The sequence below is a fragment of the Geotrypetes seraphini genome, chromosome 15 (assembly GCF_902459505.1).
Source record: "Geotrypetes seraphini chromosome 15, aGeoSer1.1, whole genome shotgun sequence".
In the NCBI taxonomy this organism is placed as follows: Eukaryota; Metazoa; Chordata; class Amphibia; order Gymnophiona; family Dermophiidae; genus Geotrypetes; species Geotrypetes seraphini.
Window position 1 is genome coordinate 6,052,690 of NC_047098.1, and position 16,511 is coordinate 6,069,200.

At 44.9% G+C, this 16,511-nt stretch overlaps 1 protein-coding gene across 6 annotated transcripts in view; it reads left to right on the top strand.

Annotated features, from left to right (window-relative positions):
• PHC2 (polyhomeotic homolog 2) overlaps positions 1 to 16,511 on the top strand; it is a 150,880-nt gene that overhangs the window by 118,506 nt on the left and 15,863 nt on the right. Inside the window, exon 1 of one of the 6 annotated variants that reach the window (XM_033922378.1) lies at positions 9,227 to 9,489. The exons of the other annotated variants lie outside the window; for them this stretch is intronic. The gene's annotated coding sequence lies outside the window, so the exon portion shown is untranslated. Of the gene's footprint in view, positions 1 to 9,226; positions 9,490 to 16,511 lie in introns of those variants that run through there. 6 annotated transcript variants of the gene reach the window in all.

Below are 16,511 nucleotides of genomic sequence, written 5' to 3' on the forward strand. Positions count from 1 at the left end.
CGTTCATGCGGGACCTTGTCGATCTCCTTCTGACAATCTAGATATACGATGTCGACCGGGTCACCCTTGTCTATCTGCCTGTTTACTCCCTCAAAGAAGGTGCAGTAAGTTCGTCAAGCAAGATCTTCGTTTACTGAAGCCGTGCTGGCTGGTCCTCAACAGATTGTGTCCGTCAAGGTGATCAATGGTGCAGTCCTTTATCAGCGCCTCTACCATCTTTCCCGGTACCAAGGTCAGACTCACCAGTCTGTAGTTTCCTGGATCTCCCCTCAAACCTTTCTTGAAGATCGGCATAACATTTGCCACTTTCTAGTCTTCCGGAATCCTTCCTGATTACCCTTGGATGGATGCCATCAGGTCCCGGGGATTTATCATTTTTAAGCCTATCAATCTGTCTGCATACCTCTTCTAGACTAATCGTCAACCCTGTTAGTTTCCCGTCTTCATTTCCTCTTTGGTAAATACTGATGCAAAAAAATGTGTTCAGTTTGTTGGCGATGGCTTTGTCCTCCTTTAGTACTCCCTTTATTCCATGGTCATCCAACAGCCCCATCGCTTCCTTCACCGGTCGTTTCCCCTTAATATGTCAAAAGAACGACTTGAAGTTTTTTGTCTCCTTGGCTATTTTTTTCCTCATAGTCTCTTTTGGCCCCTCTTACCGCCTTAAGGCACCTGCTTTGATGTTTGTGTTTTTTACAGTTTTCGTCCGTTTTTGACCTTTTCCATTCCTTAAACAAAGTCTTCTTGTCTCTGATCGCTTCCTTCACCGCTACAGTGAGCTACACCAGTTCCTTGTTCTTTTTCCTCTTGGATCCCTTGTTGATATGCGGTGTATATATAGATTTTGTGCCTCAGCGACCATGTCCTTAAAAAGGGACCATGCTTGCACTTGTGTTTTTACAGTGCTTATCCTCTTCTTAATCTTCCCCACCATGATTCTCATCCCTTCGTAATTCCCTTTTCAGAAGTTCAGTGCCATGGCTGTTGTTCTGGATCAATGTTAGAGCTTGTTGCTCACACACACATGAGAAAAAATTTGCCGGACAAATCTTTAGAGAGAGCATTGATTGCCTTGCACAGTTACTAATGTACTTACCCATCCCAGTCATATGTGAGGCTCTTTTCCAAGTTGCTTTATTATAGTGGTCTCAAACTCAAACCTTTTGCAGGGCCACATTTTGGATTTGTAGCTACTTGGAGGGCCTCAGAAAAAAAATAGTTAATGTCTTATTAAAGAAATGACAATTTTGCATGAGGTAAAACTCTTTATAGTTTGTCTTTCCTTTTGGCTAAGTCTTAATAATAATAGTGTAATTTATAGCTAAAGAGACATGTGATAAAGAAACGGTTTAATTTTACTTTTGTGATGATGATAAAAATACTGAGGGGCTCAAAATAGGACCTGGCGGGCCGCGAGTTTGAGACCACTGCTTTATCATATTCACTGGAAATCTTCAGGTATCTGAGACAGGGCTAGTGTTAAGGAGTTGCAAATAGGACAATTGCTATAGGACCCGATGCTACAGAGGATGTCGAGTGTGCTTGTCTTGTGTTTTTTGTGCTCTCCTGCCTTTGGAGAGGCATGAACAGGTCAGGAGCGTTCACAAGAGATGCATGCAGTAGTATGGAATTTGGGAGATCCGCACCTAAATTGTGCCAGGATTTACACCAGCTTGGATTGGTTGCCCAACTCTGAGCACTGTTTATAGAATGGTGCTAAGCACATTATTTGTTTGACACCCAAATTTGGGCACCATTTTTATAGAATTCTCCCCCTAATGGGGTCTACAGTAAATAGTGCAAGTTAATGCACATTAGTTGCAAACTTTGGGATAACTTAACTAACTTATGCTAAGGTGATGAGCTTTTGTTGCCAACCTGCAAATGGCAGACCTCTAAGAGAACCTCGCTCATGGGATCCTCTGATATTCCAGTAGGTGTCAGCGTGTTCCACCTGGTTGAATTGCTACTTATTACTTCATCTCAGTGACCATCTTGTTCCTTGGTCTTTCCTGGTTATCTTGCCAGAGCTTGACTGTCACCGCAGCAGCATTGGTTTGCACTATACAGTTCTTTCTTTGTGGCCTGTGACCCTAACACATTCATGTTTTGAATTCTTCTCTGAAGTCTTCCTCTTTCTGCAGCTGTTCCCTAGCTCTGCATTTCTCAGCCGGTGTGCCTTGAAAAATTTTGAAGTGCCTCATGAGCCTGTGCCTTCCTTCACGATTCTCTCTTCCCCACCCCCTTCTTCACAGGTATACCTCCTGAGTTTTGATGTGGACACTGCTACTGCAAGCTGTGCTAACTTCTTGTGCCTCAAAGCAGCGTCTCCAGAAGAACCCTGTTGCCTGGCCAACAACAGCAAAAATCTTTGTAGAAGGAGCTGCAGCTGACTCCTTCCTCAGGCCAAGAAATACTTTATGAGAGGAGCCTGCTTGCCCCAGTTTATCTTCTGCCTTCCCAACCTTTCTAGACCTTAGTAGAGCTATACAAGAGGAGCTCTCCCCTTTTCCTTCCTCCCCCGCCCCCCACAGCTTACCCTGAAATGCCTTCCGAGGCTTTAAAAACAAAAAAGAGTTGTAAGATGAGCCCAGGAGCTCTCCTCCCTTCCCATTGTGGCTGCCATGGCTCACCTTTAGCCTTTCCAGATGTTACTTCTTCTGAAATCCAAAAGGAAACTCTTTGGCACAATGCAAGTGGTATACCACATTTTGGGCAGTACAGTTGAGAGTCTGAGATCATACTCCACATACCTTGGCTTAGAAGTGAAGTTCATTACTGTCATAGTACACAAAAAACCCATTTGGAGACACGAAATGTTAAAGTTTGTGTTGTCTAGGACTTTAAAGCTGTTCTATTCAGAATGGCACCTTGGATAAATATGCATTGTTAACTATATTTTCATAGAGACAGTTAATAAATCCCAATAAATATTTGTGTGGTTAAAGGAACACTGGTAATACAAATCAATTGTAAAGTGATGTGCAATTTAATATAATCCACTATTCTATATATTTCTTTATTTATAGACCACTTCTAGCCTGGCCCTAGGCGGTTTACATTCAGGTACTCAAGCATTTTCCCCTATCTGTCCCGGTGGGCTCAAACTCTATCTAATGTATCTGAGGCAACGAAGACATAGCACATATTCTGATCCACTCATTTACCAATTCTTTTCCAGAGCTGTCCACCTTTATATTCTAAAGTTAATATACAATGATAAATATACCCATGGAGTGGAGGAGTAGGCTTTGGTTAGAGCAGTGCCTGAGAACCAGGGGAGCCAGGGTTCAAATCCCTTTTTGTGCGAGTCTATTGATCTTGGGTGAGCCACCTAACTCTGCCCTGCCTCAGGTACAAACAGATTATGAGCCCTCTGTGCATAGGAAAATACCCATTGCATCTGAATGTAACTTGCCTTGAATTGCCAAGAAAGGTATGGTGGGATCAGTAACTCAGGCGAAAATGGCAGGAGGCTGAAAGCATCTCTCCCCTTCTCTTGCACCTCTGGCCTGGCCTCTCTCTCTCTCTCTTACACACGCACACACATACACACATACACAGCATCCTCTGATCAAGCAGTTGCCTCCTTCACCCATGCTTTGCAGCCTTTCTGCTCACTAGTTGTTCTGAGTTTAAATTGCCACTTGGAAGCCTCTAATAATCTGTACTTGGAGCAGACAATACTTACCAGTCTAGCTAGTACCACTTTCCATATTAAGATCAAAGCCCCTGCCCAGTGTCTGAAAACTCTGCACCCCCCTAAGCAATATGTGATCCAGCTTAGCACTATAACTTGATATGATAGGATGAAGAGACCTAATTATGACTCATAACCAACAGACAATACATCTCATACATAGTCAAAGACTTGTGTTTATTTTAAGAGAGGAAAAAAGGTCCACAAGGGATAAACTTGGTTTGCATATACATGGGGTTCCGGTGTCTATCACTGACCCAAAAAACCTCTCATATACATCACTTGTTGAATTATATGTATTATTTATGTGTTTTTCTTCAAAACCTTATTCAAATTTATTAATTTCAAGTGCAAGACAGCAGAGTGGAATTTATCTGCGTCTGCCGGCATCCAAATCTCAGAGGACAGAATGACAGGGATTAATTGAACAGTCATTCTGTCCTCTGAAATTTGGACGCCGGCAGGCACAGATTAAGATAAGTCCTACTCTGCTGTCTTTCTCTTGAAATTAATAAATTTGAAGAAGGTTTTGAGGAAAAACACATAAATAATACATATAATTCAATAAGTGATGTATATGAGAGGTTTTTTGGGTCAGTGATAGACACCGGAACCCCATGTATATGCAAACCAAGTTTATCCAGCTTAGCACCTCCCTACACCTGCCTCTCCACCACACAGCTGCAAGATTCCCCCAGCACAGCCTTTGCTGCCACCAGTAGCTGCTTTTATTAACATTTTGAAATTTAAATGAATCAAATTTCCGTATTTTTCGGACCATAAAACACACTTTTTCCACCCCAAAAAGGGTGTGTGTTTTATGGGCCGAATACCTGCGTGCCCTCCCCCCCCCCCCTCCCCAGCACGGTCTCTTGGAAGGCTGCCTTTGTCTTAGAAGAGCGACGCACAACGCAGGAGCACGACCTTTGCGCTTCCTTCCTGGTCGTGCCGCTACTTGGTCCTCGGTTCATACATTCACATCTCGCTACTGTCTAGAATCCTATTCCAGACTTGATGGTCATTTCAGCCAAGCAGTATTACAGAATTTATTTTCTTCCTAATGGCCAACTCTTCCTCCATCCCATTTCAATAAGCTAGGGAGTCCCATATGTGAGAATATGCTGCCTGCTTGTCCTAGGATAAAGTACTGTTACTTACCATAACAGGTGTTATCCGGGGACAGCAGACAGATATTCTCACATCCTTCTCCAGGTTGGCTTCTTTGCTTGCTTACCAAACTGAGGTACTGTGAGCCTACATCTGGCGGGAAAGCACTCGTGCATGCGCCATGCAGGCAGTCACAAAGTTTCTTGAAACTTAGTGACAGTTCACTTTTCATACTGTCTATACCGGGCTGTGTGGATGACGTCACCCACATGTGAGAATATTTGCCTGCTGTCCCCAGATAACACCTGTTACTGTGAGTAACTGTGCTTTTTGAGGTATATGCAAGTCACCCCAGCAGGAAGGGGGACTTGACCTGAACACAGGCAAGGGGGGGAGGGTAACGGAGGAAGATTGTGGCTGGAGAAGGGTACCGATGCAAACGTTGGCTCAGGATGCCAGTGTCCCTTATACTTTCCCTGAAGGGCAGCTTATGCAGTGCAAGTCTGACAAAACGTATCGGCACACATTTGCAAATTGCTGGAATGCTGCTCTGTGTATAGAGGTCTTGCAATGCCAATAGTTATAACATTCCAGCACATGCACAGATGTATGCCAATTATAACTTTTTATGCATGAACCTGTGCACAGCTATAGCAGCCCTTTGCACAGAACTGTCACCTCCTCCGTTCTATCTTTTATTGGCCATGCTTTTCATGGAGGTCATGAAAAATGTTGGTGGGTCCCATGTGTTCATAGGAGAAAGAGTAGGCATTAAACTCTCCTAGATGCTACTGTAGCAGAATGAGTTAACCCTTATACGCCTCCTCAGACTTGGCATTAAATCTCTGGCATTATTCTTGCTTTTAAGCCTTCTGTGCACTTCTCTACATTGGGCGGAATAGATAAGAACTTCATTACCATAGATTTTAATATGCAGATGCTGGTGACTAATGGAAAGCTTTGCACAGAGTTAGCTTCTACACAAAATCCTTTTTCTGTGTTCACTACCCAGAGAATTGTATACTGAAGCTATGCTAACCCTGTGCAAATATACAGCACACCTTTAAAATGTCAGGACCAGTGGAAATAAAATAATTATTTTGTGGACCGGCACCGTTCCACGGACTGGCAGTTGAAGAACACTGGGCTAAGTCGTAGGCCAGACCCCGCCCATCTCTGCCCCAGACCCCGCCCCCATAATAGTACCAATTGCAACTAGAGAATGACACGGTGACAAAATTCATCACCGTCCCCGCGGATAACCGCGGGAAACCATCTTCATGTCATTTTTTAAGGAGAGAGGGAAGAATCAGAGTATGAATGGCCACAACCACTGACCCGCAAGCTTTGCTTTGAAGAATGCTGGTATAGAAGGATTGAGGTTGAAATGGACAATAGAAAATGACATGGAATTATTTCCCGCGATTATCCGCGGGGATGGGAACGATGATGAATTTTGTCACCGTGTCATTCTCTAATTGTAACACCACTTTTTCCATTCATTTTTCATATATATACACACACACACACAATATAATCTTATTAACACATAATGGTTAACCACAAAATTAAACTACACAAAGCACACTATATGCTTCTCAATATTCATTCCTACCAGAACACAGATAACCCCATGCAAATACGGGACCAAAAACTAAAAGTACTAATCTATAGAAACAAACCCTAAGATTCAAGACTCTGCATGCAGTACCACCCCAGAGGAAAAGAAACAAATGCATTTCTGCCTGAACAGACAAATCAATCACTAAATAAAAAAATAAAATCATTCCCCCTACCATTGTTGTCTCCCTCCCTCCATGCTGTGCCTTGCCTTCTGGCCTACCTCCCGGTGTTATCTTCGGGCCGGCTCCCTCTTCCTCAGTGCTGCAGTGCACAAAGCCGTGGGCAACGGCTCCTCGCGCATCCCACGCCTCATCTGGAAGCCTTCCCTCTGACGTTGCAACATCAGAGAGAAGGCTTCCAGTTCAGGCACAGGACGCGCTTAGGAGCCTCTGCCCACAGCTTTCTGCACTGCAGCATTGAGGAAGAGGGAGCCGGCCCGAAGACAACGCCACATCGATCGCACCATGGACCGGCAGCTGAAGAGCACTGTCTGGGGCACAATGCACGTGTCGGCTCTGTGGACCGGCATGAACTTTCTGCGGACCGGCACCAGTCCACAAACTGGCGGTTGAAGAACACTGCCTTAAGTTGTAAGCCCTCCAGGAACTGGAAAATAATCTGGCTCACCTTGAGCTACAACTGAAAGATATGAGCTGAATGCCAATCCCTATTTTCCTTCTTGAAAATTTCACACCTACATTGTTAGTCCAATAAATAGGCATTATCTACATCCCCAACCCTATATGTCATGTCTGTTTGTCCAAGTTAGATTGTGAGCTCTTCCGAGCAGGGACCGTCTATAAACGTACAGCGCTGCGTATACCTTTCAGCACTATATAGAGAATGACACGGTGGCAGTTACCCGCAGCTAGCCGCGGGTAACCCGCCGAAATGGTGGGGGAGAAAAAGTGCTCACTGTGGTGAATGGCCTTGTCCCCGCAGTTAAGGGAGGGAAGGCGCACGGTCACCAATTGCGCATAGCCTCCTCCCTCCCTAAGGCCAAATCTATCTCCCTCCCTCCCCCTTACCTTCACAGCGCTTTAGTAAAAGCCGGTCTGCAGTCACGCATGTGTGAGTGGAAGCTTCTCTGATGTAACTTCCGGTTGCGTCAGAGGAGAAGCTTCCGCCCACACATACATGACTGCTGGCAGGCAGGCTTCGCCGGCTTCAGTAAGTTTCTTTACTAAAGCGCCGCGAAGGTAAGAGGGAGGGAGATTTTTGGGCCGCTAAAGGGCGGTGAGGTGGCGAGAGGGAAGGGTGGATGCTGCGGGGACGGTGATCCGGGAACGGGGCAGTGATTTTTTTTTTTCCCCTGTGTCATTGTCTAGCGCAGTGGTTCCCAACCCTGTCCTGGAGGAACACCAGGCCAATTGGGTTTTCAGGCTAGCCCTAATGAATATGCATGAAGCAAATTTGCATGCCTATCACTTCCATCATATGCAAATCTCCCTCATGCATATTCATTAGGGCTAGCCTGAAAACCCGATTGGCCTGGTGTTCCTCCAGGACAGGGTTGGGAATCACTGGTCTAGCGTAGTAACTTGTTTAACTTTTATTTTCTCATAAAGGATAGTATGTAAGTTTGTGACTTTACCCAAATCCTTTTTCCCATTCCTGAAGATGGAAAAAAATCCCTAATTTTCTATCCACTGAAATAGGAGGAGTGGCCTAGTAGTAGAGCTGCTGCCTCAGTACCCTGAGGTCATATGATTGATCCCAGCGATACTGCGTGTGCGAAGTCACTTAATCCTCCATTGCCCCAGGTACAAAATAAGTATATGTATATATGTAAACCGCTTTGAATGTCTAATCACAAAAAGACAGTCTACAAGTCCCTCCCCCTGTATCTTGTCTGCTTCCCTGCAGCCCCCAGATCCAGCGCACACCTTCAGTTCAGTTTATTTCACTGGGATGCTAATGCACGGATATAGCTCTCAGATACTGTCTTCCTTTCTAGTAGCATGCAAGGTTTGGTCCTTCTGGAAGTTACATCCCCTTCCCACTCCCTCCTTCTGCTAATCCCATTACCTTTTTTTCCAGCTGGCAGAGTATAAAGCCACCCTCCTCCTGCAACCTGGGTGACGGAGGGGGAGGAAGCATTGCTTCCTAGGAGCAAGAGGCTAAGGGAGGGCAGCTCCGTCCAAAGACCTCCCAGGAAAACTGAGCAGTGCTGAGAGCCCAGGGCGGCTTTCATTTGTGCTCCTTGCACGCTGGGAGGGACAGCTGGGCTTTTCCTCTTGCAGCAGCTGCTCCCCAGCCCCTCCTTTCAGAACGGGCCTGTAATGTGAACTCTGTTAGCAGCTGGTGCCTATTGGACAGGAGCCCCAGCCACTTGGCCAATGGAATCTGCCCAGGGCCTTTACAAAGGAAATCCAAAGTGGCCTCCGCCCCCTACCCCCCACCTCCTTCCTTCCCCTTTCTCTCCCACTCCACAGAGCCTACAGGCTCCTTACACACTCATTGTCTCTGTTTTCACATACAGCCCAACAAAAGGAATTGATGGAGCTGGCTTCGGCTTAGGTGCTATTTTTATCTTTTTATTTTATCATTTTATTTTTAAATCCATTTAAACTCTTTTGATAGACTTTTAAAGCCTTGCTCTTAAATCCTTCATCTAACGGAGAACAAAGGCAGAGAGGTAGGGGTAGAGCCTGCGTGTCGTGTTGCTAGTGCAGCTCCTTCTGTATTCGTGAGGAGCTCTTTACCCTGTCTGCCCTCTTGGATTGTACAAGAAGGATCTTGCACAAGCAGCATATTTTTGAGTGGACGGTACCAGCCCTCTTTACTTCTCAGCTCACCATCTGCCCATCAAACAGGTGTGAAGAATTTGCATCTCTTTCCTCTGCTCTGTTTCTGGGAGAACAAGGGGCACCTCGGATATCTTAATTTCTGCCAGCTCTGCCCTGTGGTTGTATGGTACCTGGAAGAGTGGTAAGAGGCTATGGTGGCTACTTCCTTCAATAAGAGGCTATTTCGGATATGGAGTACCTAAGGGGTACCTGGCTTGAGCAACAGCATTCTGGATTTTCAGGGACCTGCTGCTAGTTTCAGACACTCAGGTGAGTTTTCAGCCACTTTGTGTGGTGGGAAAAGATCTTTCTGATTTTTCATGCAAGGAATGCGAGTTTCATATCCAGTAAGAACATCCTGCATGCAGTTAAAGTTCTAGGGGAAAAAAAGAATAAAAATCTGTAACTCTTTATTTAATATATATATTTTTTAATTAAGTTGCACCTTTTTTAATGGCAGTCCAAGCTGAGTTACATTCAGGTAAAGTAGGTATTTCCCTGACACCAGAGGCCACTTACTAACAGAGGGTCTACAGCAGTGGCCTCAAACTCGCAGCCCACCAGGTACTATTTAGAGGCCCACAGTATGTTACCATTGCTCTCTGGAATTAGCACAAAAAACTAACCTTCTGGACTAAACAGTTGCCAAAAAGTCCTAATTGTAAATAAATCAACGATTGGCTAACCTGAGTAAATTCTTGAAGGGACTGTTTAATCTTGTGAGAGCCGATATGAGAAAATAAATAACTGAACTTAAACTTGAAGGGCCTCGGTATGATCTCTTAGGGGTAAACGAGGGGTATTGAGCTCAGGTAGTGACAAAGTCTAAATAAGCACCACTTCATACATCGTTTGGTCCTTTATTGTGTAAATCACACTGAAAAGAAAGTGTTAAACAGGTCACATTCAACAGTCCCTCTAAGAAATAAGCATAATAGAAAGGCTTAGTGAGAACTCCCAAGATACTACCTTATGTCTCTAACATTGCCCGCCTCACTGTTGTAACCTCGCGCAAGCGCTTTCTTGCGTCTGTACGCGATTTTGAGGTGGAGTGGAGAGGACAGTCGCGTACAGCTGAAAGCAGTGCAACATGCAGAAAGTGGAAAAAAGTGTAGTTACTTAACCTTTAACGTAGATTCTCCGTGGAAAAACTATCTAAACCTCACTTTTTGCACGTTGCTCTGCTTTCAGCTGTGTATAGCTGAACTTATCAGAAGCAATTTCTGTGGCTCTCCATGTACCTACAAATCCAAAATGTGGCCCTGCAAAAGGTTTGAGTTTGAGTCTGCGTCTGCTGGTCTACAGTGTAAAGTTTATACCTAAAACAATAGAGGGTTACAAGGAACTGCAGTGGGATTTGAACCCAGCTTCTCTGGTTTTCCAACTTCTACTTTAGCCACTAGGCCAGGGGTAGGGAACTCCGGTCCTCGAGAGCCGTATTCCAGTCGGGTTTTCAGGATTTCCCCAATGAATATGCATTGAAAGCAGTGCATGCAAATAGATCTCATGCATATTCATTGGGGGAAATTCTGAAAACCCGACTGGAATACGGCTCTCGAGGACCGGAGTTCCCTACCCCTGCCACTTAATGCAGATTGTCTTGGTTTCATGTTGTTGCATCCAAATGATGGATGCTACAATTCATGTATTTCTAAATGTTGTAAACACACAGAAAAGCAGTATATCGAGTCCCATCCCTTTATAACATTGCTAAAATCAATCGCTTCCTTTCTGAACATGCTACTATAACGTTGAAGCACTCTGCTGCACTTGCAGAATCTTCCCTGCAGTCTATTCAAAATTCAGTTATGCCTTTACAATCATGTAACCCCTCTGCTCAAGACATTACATTGGAAGTCCATCCACTTTACTCCTAGTGGAATTCTGTGCAAAAAGTTTGAAAATTCTGCCTACAATATTTCAAAATTCTGCAAAGTTTATTTGTAGTGTTTTGCATAGAATTCTATTCTGAGGCCTGAAATTCCTTCCTGTCTTTTCATTTCTTAAGTTCCAGCCTTCTCAAGTTCCCTTTCTCACTTTAACTGCAGTTCTGTCTCCTTTTAAATCCCACCCCTCTCACTTGCACCCTGAATCCCCTCCTTGGCTCCCATAGTCTGGCATCTTGCTCTCCCTCTCTCCATTGGTTAAGAATCTCTTCCTCCCTTCCCATCCCCTTTCTGGTCTTGGTCTCTCTTCCTCTTTCTACCACCCCCACTTGCTGGTCCAGCATCCATGTCCCCTCACTCTATCCACCACCTCTGTCGCTTGCAACCTGAATCCATTTCTTACTACCCATAGTCTAGAAACAAGTCTCTTTTCCTTCTCACCCCCCCCCCCTTTCTGGCCTGGATTTCCTTCTCACTCCCTTTCTCCTCTACTTATGGGTATAGCATCCATGTCCCCTCCCTACTTGCAGTCCAGGATCCATGTCTCCTTCTCTCCCCTTCCTATTTGCAATCCAGGATCCGTGTTCCCTCCTCTCCCTACTTGCAGTCCAGGATCCGCGTCCCTTCCTCTCTTCCCCCCCCCCCCTCCAATCACGGGCCTAGCATCCATGTTCCCTCTCGTTTCCAAGTTTATTTAAAATTTTCTATCCCGCCCTGGGGAGAAACTTCAGGGCAGCTTAGTCTAAAACAAGATTTAATAACAATACAATATATAAAAAATAAAATAGCATAATACATAAAATTTAGGATCAAGAGGAGAAATACAAAAATTATAGCAAAGGAAAGGAAAATAACATTAGGGACATTCTTCAGTTTTCTAAGATGCCAATAGCACTGACCATTAAACCTGAGAGTATGCATTGGAAAAAAGGTAGGTTTTTAAATTTTCCTTGACCCTGTCATCAATGGAAGTTATTGAAGAATTCTGCGCAGATGGGAAATTCTGCACTGCACAGAATTCCACTAAGAGTACCACTTGTTCACACAATCCAAGCCTCTAGTACCTGCAAATATATTCACTCTGCAGCTCATTATCACTACTCCTACTCCTTATCACTACTGTCTCTACTCCTTTCTTTGTGAACTCCATTGTCAAGAAAGTTAATCTCATTTGTGCCTTTCTTTCATCAGACTTCATTCTTTCTACCTTGCTTGCTGTATTTCTGCAACTGGCTTCCTGATTCAGTGCATCACACTCCTTTTGTGGCCACATTCAAAAACAGTCTAAAACTCCTCTCTGTTGTTTTTTTTTTTTTTTAGCCTAGTTTTAAATCTTATCCATGTCTCCCTGGTGCATTTGCTATATGTCATGACTAACCTGTAAGCTCCTCAAGCTGAGACGGTCTCCTATGAGTTCCTACATAGCTTTGTTGCATATTATAGTGCTTTAGAAGTAGTAATAAATGGTTAGAGTCGATAGGGGCTTTGAACAAAACTGGGAACATAGACTTCCTCCACTATTACTACTTTGCTGGGATCTAGGAAGTAGAGTCTAGAAAGGTGGTTGAGGAGAGTGGGGAGGTTCAGAGCCCTGATGGGAAAAGTGGAGCCTCTGTAGCACTACACTATAAAGCTAAAGGGGAACAGATTAGAGAAGCTTTATAGTAAGGGATGAAGGGAAGCAGAGCCCAGGAGGTGGTAGGAACACGGGAGGGGAGAGACCTTCTGTACTCTTACAGTCGGGGCTGCCAGAATGTGCGTGCAAGACAAGTGCTCACTACTGCTGTTGTCATATCAGCAGTGGAACTGTGGAGGTAAGCTGTGGTGCAGCCACCTTGCACTACTGCATCTTCATTGGGGGACAGGCAAGCCTGGTTACCAGAGGGGAACCCGCCAACTTCCCCTCAACTAATTGTTGTATTCAAAAGGGAACTGACCACTTCCCCAACCATCTAGGGCGCTATCACAGTGACAGCCCTGATACACCATATAGATTAGAAAGGAAACAAGTCTGAAGGAATAATCTGGGGAAGAGGGGTATTAAACCTTTTGAATGTATCACTGGGTCAGAGTTTTGGAGGGAAATTTTCACATTTTGAGCTTTTTCCTTACTCCAGAAGCAGTGCTGCTTTGTTTCAGAAGCAGCCCAATCGATTTTAGAATATAAAAGCAGAGATGTGATTTTGTGATACATTACAGTAACGAAGCCATCAGAGGCCGCCTTTGAGTTTCTTTTAAGAGCCAAGTGCCTGATGTCTCAGAAGGATAGTGGGATGAAGATGTGGCCATTGTGCTGTATCATTTACATACAGATAAACCTATGTGAAAGAACAAAATGAAGTTTGTGTCCCTGATGCAACAGCGATGGGAGGAAAGGATATTTTCTGGCACAATATTGGATATTAAGTAAAATCAAATATAATAAACTTGAAACTTACTACCAGTATTTGAGGAGCTTACTGCAGAGAGAAAATATTAACATTCCATACATGGGTGAGCTTAAGGTGTGCTGCCTGATCGACTCAAAAAGGAAGTTTACTAATACTCCCTTTGGTAAATATGAACACAGAACTGTGAATTATGAGATAGACAAAAAAACTTTCAGCATAAAAACAAAGCAGCTTGTATCAATAAAACATACAGAAATGATAAGATGTCCTGGAACACAAGACTGCAGATATTTTATGCTAGCAATAGTTGCATGATTTCTGGGGCTCAGGCAGTCGTCAGCCTGGATTGTAGGTGTTAATGTACGGTAGTTATTATTTGAGTAGCAGGTAAAACTTGTCCTGGGTGAAATGCAAGAATAATAATGGGAGTTAAGATTTATATTTTTGACTTTCTCTCCTAGGGTTCTTGTATGTGTAATTTGAGAGACACTCTTGTGATTCTTGAGGGCTGGTGAGGCACCTTTATGACAAATCTGTGCCACTAACTGTCAATGTCCCCTCCCCCCTAGTGCTCAGTGCACCACCTCCCTAACATGCCAAGACCAAGCAGCAAACCTTCCTTGCTAGACAGGATCTGAACCCTTCTGACCCATATTCTAGCACTCTGGCCTGAGTGGCAGCCCAATATTGGTTCCCTGGTTGTTGATACTCTTCTGAAGTCTAAGAAGTTGTCAACGGTGTCAGCTTATGCTAAGGTGTGCAAGACCTTCCAACTTTGGTATGCCCAGGACTAGGTGGGCCCTTATTCAACTCCGATCTCGTTAATTCTCGCTTTTCTTCAGTTTGGTTTAGATGAAGGCCTCACTGTGGCTTCTATTGGGATCAAGTGGCTGGGCTCTCCTGTTTTAGATCCCGGGAGCATTGGTTTTCCTTGGCATCTCATCCTGATGTCACTAGATTCTTGAAGCGGGCTCTTCATGTTCGACCACCAGTTAAGCATCCTTTCCCTTCCTGGGACCTTAACTTGGTTTTGTCTAGCTTTACCAAGCCTCCTTTTGAGCCCCTTTGAGATGTTACCCTCTTGGACTTGACGCTCAAGACCGTTTTTCTGGTCACCGTTACATTGGCACATCGTTTGTCAGAACTGCAGGCTTTGTCTTGCAAGGACCCTTTCCTCCATATTTCGGAGTCGGGGATTTCCCTTTGGATGGTTCCTTCTTTCTTGCCGAAGGTAGTTTCGGCTTTCCATGTCAATCGGGAAGTGGGTTTGCCTGCCTTTCAACAGACAATTTCCAAGTCAAAGGAACGCCTGTTGAAGAAACTGGATGTGCGCAGAGTTCTTCATTATTTGGAGGTCACCAACGAGTTTCGTCTCTCTGACCATTTGTTTGCGCTGACTCATTCAGTTAAGCCGGGTGCTCCCGCTTCCAAGGACATGACTTCCAGATGGATCCATAGGGCCATTTTGTCAGCCTATATTCTTCCAGGGAAACAGTCTCCTGTTTCTGTTAAGGTGCATTCTACCAGGAGTGTGGCTTCTTCGTGAGCCAAAGCTAGATCTGTCTCCTGAGGAGATTTGCACAGCGGCGATGTCTTCTCTTCACGCGTTTGCTAAGTTCTACAAAATGGACGTGGTAGCAAGACAGGGCTCCGTCTTTGGGTCCTCAGTCCTTAAGGGTTGGAGCTGCAAGCCCGTCTTAGCTATTTGGGGGACTGCTTTAGTAAGTCCCTACTGTCTAGAATGTCTCACCTATTGCACTGGAAAAAGAGATTATGTACTTACCATGGTAAGCTCTTTTCCAGTAGATAGGTGAGGCATTCTAGACTCCTGCCTTTTCCTCCTTGTGCCTGCTTACAGTTTTCAGTCTGTTCATGCTTCACCAGCTGATTCTTGGATCCCTGTCAGCCCTTGAAGGCTGGGAAGAATTTGTATATATGTTTCATTTATTGGAGAGTAGTTTCTCAGCTCCTTTGAAGCCTGTGTTGGCAGTTAACAGTACTGTTTAGTTACTTTTGAGCAGAACAATTTGTTTAAGCCTGCTACAGGTGCCTCTACCGTGTTTCCCTGAAAATAAGCCCTACCCTGAAAATAAGCCCTAGTATCATTTTTGGGGTAGGTCTTAAAATAAGCCCTAGTCCTGAGATTCGCTGGAAACTCTTCAACCTGGCCTGCCGCAGCCCCGCCCCCCACCGCACAGCCAAACCCCTGCTGACCCTCCATCCTTCCCTCCTCACTGACCGCGAGCAAGTCCAACCTTCAACCGAAGCAGCGTCAGGCTGGCAGCACTCTAAACAGGCTGCTTGGCCTTGTCCATAGGGGATTTCACTCTGCCGCGTTATTGATGACGCTGCTTCGGTTGAAGATAGGGCTCGCTCGTGGTCAGCTGGGAGGAAAGGATGGAGGAAAGGGGAGCGGGGAGCAGGGAGGAAAGGATTCCTTCTGCAGCTGCATGCAGCTATAGGGAAATAACCTTACTGTCTAGAATGTCTCACCTATCTAATTGAAAAGAGCTTACCAGGGTAAGTACATAATCTTTTTCCTGGCTTTTGTGTGTTTATAACTACAGCAGTCTTTTAAGGCAGATGTTTTGTGTGTAATATGGAAAACTTGGGGGGGGGGGGGCTTGTAACAGCCATGGCAGGTCTTACAATAGATTGAGTCTGGCCCGTTTCTTTCCTAGAAGAAAGCCCAGGGGACCTGATTGAGTGACCCAGCACCTGGTTTTTCTCAGGGGGGCGGGAGGGGGCTTTGTTATTTAATCCCTACCCCTCTCTTTTCTCTTGATTGGGGGGGGGGTGTTGTAGTCATTCCCTGATTTTCTATGCTCAGCTGAATGCTTCAGCCATAGATTTCTCTCTGAAGCAGACGATAGAGTCAACTGTCCTTGTTTGTGGAGAAGAGGAGGGATGCAAGTGGCCATTCCTAGTCCGATGAGCCCTGTCTAATACACAATAGCTGCTTCTGGCCCAAGAAAGACCAGGGCACCTCACTATGCCCATATGTCAAGAGCCTACT